The sequence below is a fragment of the Rattus rattus genome, chromosome 14, assembly GCF_011064425.1.
Source record: "Rattus rattus isolate New Zealand chromosome 14, Rrattus_CSIRO_v1, whole genome shotgun sequence".
Classification (NCBI taxonomy): Eukaryota; Metazoa; Chordata; class Mammalia; order Rodentia; family Muridae; genus Rattus; species Rattus rattus.
In genome coordinates this window covers 16405983-16413728 of record NC_046167.1, presented here as the reverse complement: position 1 = coordinate 16413728, position 7746 = coordinate 16405983, and positions in this window count along the sequence as shown.

Below are 7746 nucleotides of genomic sequence, written 5' to 3'. Positions count from 1 at the left end.
TCCCAGCCTCCAGAACTAAGAGCAAGAAATTTCTGTCACGTATGACCTAGTTTATGGTATTTTTCTCATAACAACCAAGGCCAACTGACAGCCAGACTGAGTCACCACAGCAGAGGCCTCCACACTGAAAAGTCATGTAGAGTGTGGACTAAGACTGTTAATAATCTGAAGAACATGTCGTCTGTAAATGGAACGTGAGAGGGTAGAGAGCCGTCATCTGTAGACCCAACAAGCTGATCTAAAACTGAAAGGAAGGTGTTGGAGCAGACTTAAGGGGAAGAGTTATGGCCTGGATCGGAGACAACACTCCAGACTATGCTGTTCGTTGTTTTCAGGGTCCCTACTGAGCAAAATTAATTGTTGGAGGCACAGGAAGGTAGGCAGCCGCTGATCACAGAATCATCTGTCATCCTGCTTCTCTGTTTGGAGTCTGGTTGAGGAACAGGGCTGAAGTGCAGGTTCCCTGCAGGCTCAGAAGTGAGGAAGCAGGGATGGGAGCCTGTGAAGGGACTGGGAGATGCCAGTGAGAGGCCAGCAGTGCTACGCCAATACTGTGGACTAGTGTTGACCACAAGGTGCTTACCGTGGTTTTAGATGAGGAGACAGAAGCTCAGGAGGCCCAGCCCCTTCTTATGACCATGGAGCCGGGTAGCACTTAATATCCGAAATACGTAATGTTCTGTCTTAGTTACTTTTTCATTGCTGTGATAAAAAACACCATGACCAAGGCAACTTACAAAAGAAAGTGAATAAATTGACTTACAGTTTTGAAGGTTTAGAGTCCATGGTAGCAGCATGAAGGAACAGCTGAGAGTTCATATGTTGATCTACAACCATCAAGCAGAGAAGTGGAGAGAGAGAGAGAGAGAGAGAGAGAGAGAGAGAGAGAGAGAGAGAGAGAGAGAGAGAGACAGAGACAGAGACAGAGACAGAGACAGAGACAGAACTAGGAATCACGAGTCTTTTGAAACCTCAAAGCCAACTGCTAGTGACCTCCTCTAATAAGGACACATCTCCTTATCTTTTCCAAACATTTCTCATTGTAACACACACAGCCAGAAATAACAAAAATCGGTGAAGGTGCCAAAAAGGGTCAAAACCCACCATGAACTAGACGCTAGGATGGCTAACTGATTAACAACTGGTGCTATCTCCCCAGTCCTGATGGGCAATGTTCAGATCGTCAAGACTTTCTACTGGAGTGGAAAAAATTCAAGCGCTATAGTTACAGTCCTAGGAGACACCAGGATGTAAGCATCAGCCCTTTACTTTAGTTAGAAGTGGTCGTTAATCTGTTTAGTATGGATTTCCACAAATATGTTGAAATGTTGTAAGTGATTGTTGTACAAGACTTGTGCCCAGTTGAGATCTTCCCTTACTGAAGCTGGAGAAATACTAGCTTTTTCAGTAAACTATGTCTGTATATTCTCCCTCTCCTCCCCCTCCTCCCTCCCCCTCTCCTCCCTCTCCCCCCTACCCCTCTCCTCCCTCCCCCTCTCTCCTTTCCCCTCCCTCCCTCTCCTCCCCTCCCCTCTCCTTTCCCCTCTCCCTCCCCCTCCCCTCCTCCCTCTCCCCCCTCCCCTCTCCCCTCTCCCCCCTCCTCCCCCTCTCCCCTCCCCTCTCCCCCTCCCTCTCCTCCTCCCCCTCTCTCTCCCTCTCCCCTCTCTCTCTCTCTCTCTCTCTCTCTCTCTCTCTCTCTCTCTCTCTCTCTCCCTCTCTCCTTCTCCCTCTCTCCCTCTCCCTCTCCCTCCCTCTTCTCCCTCTCCAGTGTGGAGCCTGGCAAATGCTCCTGCAGACTCAGCTTACTGGCTTATTTCTATCTTACTAAATGTCCGCTTTGCTTTTCTAGAAGCACCCTGAGTGTCCCTTTGGTATGTGTGTATGCGTGTCTATGTGGTCATGCGTATGAATGAATATGTAGATGGAGGTGTACGTGTATACACATAGGGACAGAGGTCACCCCTTGGGAGCTGTCTACCTTGTTGCTTTGTGGTTTCGTTAGTGGGTCTTTGAGATGAGAAGAGTTTACTCACCCGTATGAGGGGTTCTCCAGTCAGACTAGGCCAGCTAGCCATCAAGTCCCAGAAGTCCTCTTATTTCCAACATCCCAGTACTGGGATTATAAGCATTGCATGACCCCCCTTTTTTTTAACTTCTCAAGGTCAAACACATAGCTTCACACGTGCATGGCAAGCACTTAATCAACTGAAGTGTCCCCCTCAGGCACACACATTCCTTCTTCGTGGGCTTTTTCCCTGTAGACTGAACATTGCTAGTGGATCAACAGCATGTAGATTTTCAGAATAAACTATGATCCCTTGGATCCCTTGGATATGACATTTCCGTCAGGATCAAATGATGCCCTGAATCTTCAGTTCCCCATGTCTGCACTGCTTGTGGGCTCGGACCAAAGCAGCCCAGGCCATCGTCCACCCAGAGGAGGGGAAAACAGGTCCTTCTTTTTGTAAAGTAGTGTAACTTCCTGTTTGATTTGTACTAATTAGTGGCCAAAATAGGATTGTGTGCTACCACGTGAGATCATTTTCACTGCTAAAGTAATTCTGTTTGGGCTGTTGCAGGCAGAATGTTTTCTGCTTGAATAAAACCTTCACAGGAAAGAGGGCATACAGCGGCCTTCTCTCCGGTTATCTGAAGCTAGAATCTGTGTGGTATGTGTCCCCTCCCTCCACAGACAGCGTCAGAAGGCAGACCCACTTCGGTATTGTGGACTTACTTCACGTGGGCTAATGGGCACATACTCATATGCATTTCCTGCTCCGGTGCATATGAGTATCTGACCCTGTACATTGGGTAAAGAATTTGAATCATTGCGGAATACAGAGGGGAGTGGGAACAGAACAAATCCCCAAGCCCTAAACATTGGCATCCTGTCAGGTTTGCTCTTTTCTTCCAGTGCTCACCATAGCTAGTTGCCTGGCCACTCTTGAATGAAGGGAAGGGGATGGGAAGGATGAGAAGGAAGAGGAAGGAGAGGGAGGAAGTGAAGAGGGATGGAGGAGAGACAGCAGGGAGCTCCCTCACACAGCCCTTGAGCTGGCTTGTTTCAGCTCTTTGCTTCGTCTGGGTTTGAAGCCACTCTCTTGCCCTGCGGGGATGGCTGCTTTCCTCTTTTCCTGAAGCCTTGGAGCACCCCTGTCCCCACTAAAAAGATGTGCAGGTGAGAAGTCATGTTTGGGTCTGGGGAGATCTGTGGCTGGCTCTGTGGGTAAAAGGCTTTCTGTGCAAGCACCAGGCCCTGCGCTTAGATCCCCAGCATGAACACAGAAGTGGAGCTTGTGCTTGTCACTTGTCACTGCAGCACTGGGGCGAAGGCAAGGCGGGGAGGGGAGGCGCAGGAGGATTCCAGGGGCTGGCTGAGCAGCCAGTCGAGCTGAATCCACCAGGTCCAGGTTCAGGGGCATACAGCGAAATATCAGTGGAGTAAGTAGAGATTGCTTAAGGAATACACTTGACCTTGACTTCTGACCTCCTCGTGTGTGTTTATACTCCACCCAGACTCACATACAACATACAAAACGGGTTATTTTCATTTATTTAATTTATTAAACACAGGGAACACCATGGTAAAGCAGAATGGCTGATATTCCCCTTTCCCCTCTCCCTCTCCCTCCCTTTCCCTCCCCCTTGCTCCCCGTCCCCCATGAGCACTCACAGTGAAAAAACAATACAGAATAGGAAGGCCAGTCTTTGGACTCACTCAGTCTAGTGTCCCCTGTCTGTCACCACCGTGCTCATCCTTGTCTCTGCAACATCACCCTGGCTTTAGTGACACCAGTCACACCATGCGGGGAGCATTCTCTTCATTTCTGAACGCATCGACACAGCTGCCCACAAGACACAATGTCAAGGAAGTCTTGGTTGTCAGCACTCAGAGGAAGGTATGTGACTGACGTTCAGTGGCCAGAGGCCCAGCACAGTGCTCAACACCCTCCCAGGCCACAGGACAGCCTCCTCAGTAGAGATGGACCCGGGGGAGATACACCTCCACCCACACTGTTAGGCAGCCCAGGGCTACTGTGCTAAACCCAGAGCCAGCTGCGCTCCTGCGATCTGGTTTTGCCAGTTCTGCACATTGGAGAGACTGCTCTAAGGGCCCACCCCGTGGCCGGTGGAGAGGGGCTGCAAATATCTGGGCCGCAGTTCAGGCTCCGACGTCTGTCTGTCCAGTTGGGAAGCCACTGTCTGTCTCAGTTCCTAGATACCCCTGGAGGACATCACTGTCCACAGAAATAGCTTTGACTGTAGAAAACTGATGTGTCACTAGGATGTGCTTTCCAAATGCCTGAGTGGGGAGAGCCAGGTGAAAGCGTCTAGAGTGGGTGACTACCCCGCCCTTTATGTCACCGACCCAGCCCAGAACACACACCCTGGAGGCAAGGACACCCTGATGCATTAGCAACTCTTCCCCTCCCCCTCATCACACTTTGGGGGATGTAATTCCCCACACCCCTATAGTTATATATATATTTTTTTTCCACAATGCTTATTTCTGGTTTTTTTTCACATAATCTCTCTTTTCTTTTCTTTTTTATTTATTCACTTACATCTCACAGTCATAAAAACCTTAGAGTTAGTGAGGAAAGCCTTTCCAGTCACCAAGCTGCTTTTTAAGAGAGAGATTTGTTTTTATTGATGTGTGTGTACATATATCTCTACGCCCTCGGAGGCAGAAGGAATATCAGATCCCTGAATCTGGAGTTGCGGGTTGCTGTGAGCCACCAGATGTTGGTGCTGGGGACCTAACTGAGGTCTGATGGCAAGGGCATTAAGAGCTCTTCGCCGCCAAGCCATCTCTCAGGCTCTAAGGACTGTGCTTTTAAAGATTACTAGTCTCTACTCTGTGCTGTCCCTGGCTCTGGCCAGACCCCTGAGGACACGTGAGATCATCCGGCACCCATGCCCTTCCTTCTCCGCACACCCTCTGACTAACAGAACTCTCTTTGCAGGATCCTGAAGAGTCTTTGAAAGAGCGGTTTCTAAAGTATTATACATGAGTGGCCAAGATACCTCACTCGCTTAACCGATGTTAGGGAACCCAGTGTGCTAACCAGCCTGGACACGTGTGTCAGAGAAGCCTATAGCCCCTGCTCTAACCGGCTTACCTTCCACGCAGGCAGCAGCTTTCAGTTTCTTTTGTGAAGGCTGTCCCCTCCCCCTCCCCCCTCCTCGGAACTGTTAGTTTCTGACTGACACCAATCTGATTTGTCCGTGTCATTCTGTCATTTTTCAAATGTCACCAAAGCCTTTAGGTTTTTTTTTTTTCTCCCTCTTTATTTATCCTTAGCTGTTTAAAAATTTTTAGCTCAGTGGTAGAACCCTTACCTAGGAAGCGCCAAGGCCCTGAGTTCGGTCCCCAGCTCCGAAGAATAAAAATAAAAAAAAAAAAAAAAAAAAAAAAATATAAAACAAGAAGACATGTATCTCTCCTTTTGTGTAAGTTAAAATATACAAACAAGGCCAGGGAGTCACTAGTCTTTTGAACTCAGGGGGGAATGGGTGTCAGCGAACTGCTGGAAGTGTGCCACTAGGACTGAATGTGATAATATATGAAACCACACTTCTCTATCGGGCCTGTCCTTTCAGTAGGCAAATCTCCCTGAACAGAAATCACAGCATGCCAGGTCACAAGTGGCATGGGGGAACAGGGGACGGGAGGGGACTGGATCTTTGAAGTCACATCTCTGCTTTTTGATGACACTTGGATATACCAGCCCTCAGTAGCAGTCACATTATCCTTCACTGGGGAGGGTGCATTTTGATTTTGCAGAACTTCTTTATTTATGGGCGTTGCTGTGTTTACACAGGCATGCCCACTTCATGCCACAGGTGGGTATGTTTTACAATTTAAAAGAAGAGATCAGAACATTTAAAACGAGACAGAATAATACAAACATGCATGCATTATGCATACATACATACATACATACATACATACATACATACATACATACATACGTACATACTCAGGAAAGTATGTCCCTCAGCATAATTTCTTTCTTTTTTTTTTTTTTTTTTTTTTTTTTTTTTTTTTTTTTTTGGGGGGGGGGGTGTTTTGGCTCTTTTTTTTTTTTTTTTTTTTAAGATTTATTTATTTATTTTTATGTATATGAGTACATACACACCAGAAGAGGGCATCCAGATCTCATTACAGATGGCTATGAACCACCATGTACTGGGATTTGAACTCAGGACCTCTGAAAGAGCAGTCAGTGCTCTTAACCACTGAGCCACCTCTCCAGCCCCATAATTTCTTTCTAAGGCTACACACTGATGGAAGAATTGATTCTTCTAATCCTAGAAAGGAGGAAAGAGTATGTTTTGGATTTCTTGGTAATCACCATTATCCCTACGAGGACAGAGACTGCCTTTTACCAAATGCCCAGCACTGACAGAAATCCACATCATCATGGCTTCAGATCATTTCCTTGAGGCACAATTTAAACCAGGAATCTGTAGTCAGGACTGACAAGAAGGACCCCCTCGGGGAACAGCTGAAAAGCAAGGGGTTTTTGTATTCCGCACAATGAAATTAACAGAACACGGTCACTGATTATTCAACACTTGGCATTAAATGGCTCCGGGTATTTTGCTCATTAAAAACACGATTCCTGGCTGAGTTATTTTTGTAGGATTTATTCTGTCAGGTGCTGGGAGGAGGAACCAATAATGAGGAGGATGTCGGAGCATCCAGGTGGCAAAAGTCCTGAGGAAGCTAAAAAGACAAACCCAGGAAACCTTTGTCAGCAAGATCGCCTACAATGCTCTGGGTGTGCGGTATATGTGCCTGTGTGCTTGTGGGTGCACGTTAGCATATGTGAAAGCCAGAAGTCACTCGTGGGTACCTTCCTCCATGGCTCTCCACCTCGATTTCTAAGACAAGGTCTCTCACTAGCAGGGAGCTCCCCACTTGGTTCATGAGCAACTCTCTGGCCAGTGAGTCCCAGGGTTCCTCCTGATTTTACCTCTGCCATGCTGAGACTACAGATGTGAATCACTGCACCTGGCTCTGCGTGCGCGCGTGCGTGCGCATGCGTGTTTGCGTGCATGCATGCGTGTGCGTGCGTCTGTATGCGTAAGTGCCTTGATAGAAACCTAACCTAAATGTAAGTCCCCACATTTACCCCACCCACTGAGCCCCCAACCCTGCCAATGCTTGGTTTTTGTCCTTGCTTCTGGGTCCCACTGGTGAACAGAGGCCCATCGATTGTGGTGGGAAGTGGTAGCATTCACTCAATGTGGTAAGCAGGATTACAAAGTCTGCTGGAATTCTTCTGTGTGGAAGGAGCCACGGAGAGGACAAAACTCCCCCCTCGGCCTCCTATTAATTTTCTGCAGAAATAACATTAACCAAGACTCACATGTGTTTTTTTTTTCTATTTCCAAAGTGAATTGTCAATTATTTCCTGCATCACCTTTTTTGTGTCTTTTAAAAGGGAGTCTGAACACCCTTGCATGGCATTTAATTTTAAATGCTCTTACATGGTATTTAAAATAAATGCAATTCTTTAGTGTTCACAGAACACTTAGTGAGACCCAGAGGTGTGAGCACAGGCAATATCTTTATTTACCAAATGTGTTTTCTTTCTATTTCCATGGTTTTTATTCCCCCACACACACACACTTCGCTTGGAATAACATCATCTCTTATCTATCTGGGGATAAAAGATGATTACCTTTTTGTTCAGAACCCACTAAACTAATACAGTTTTTCAGTTTGTTGCTAAG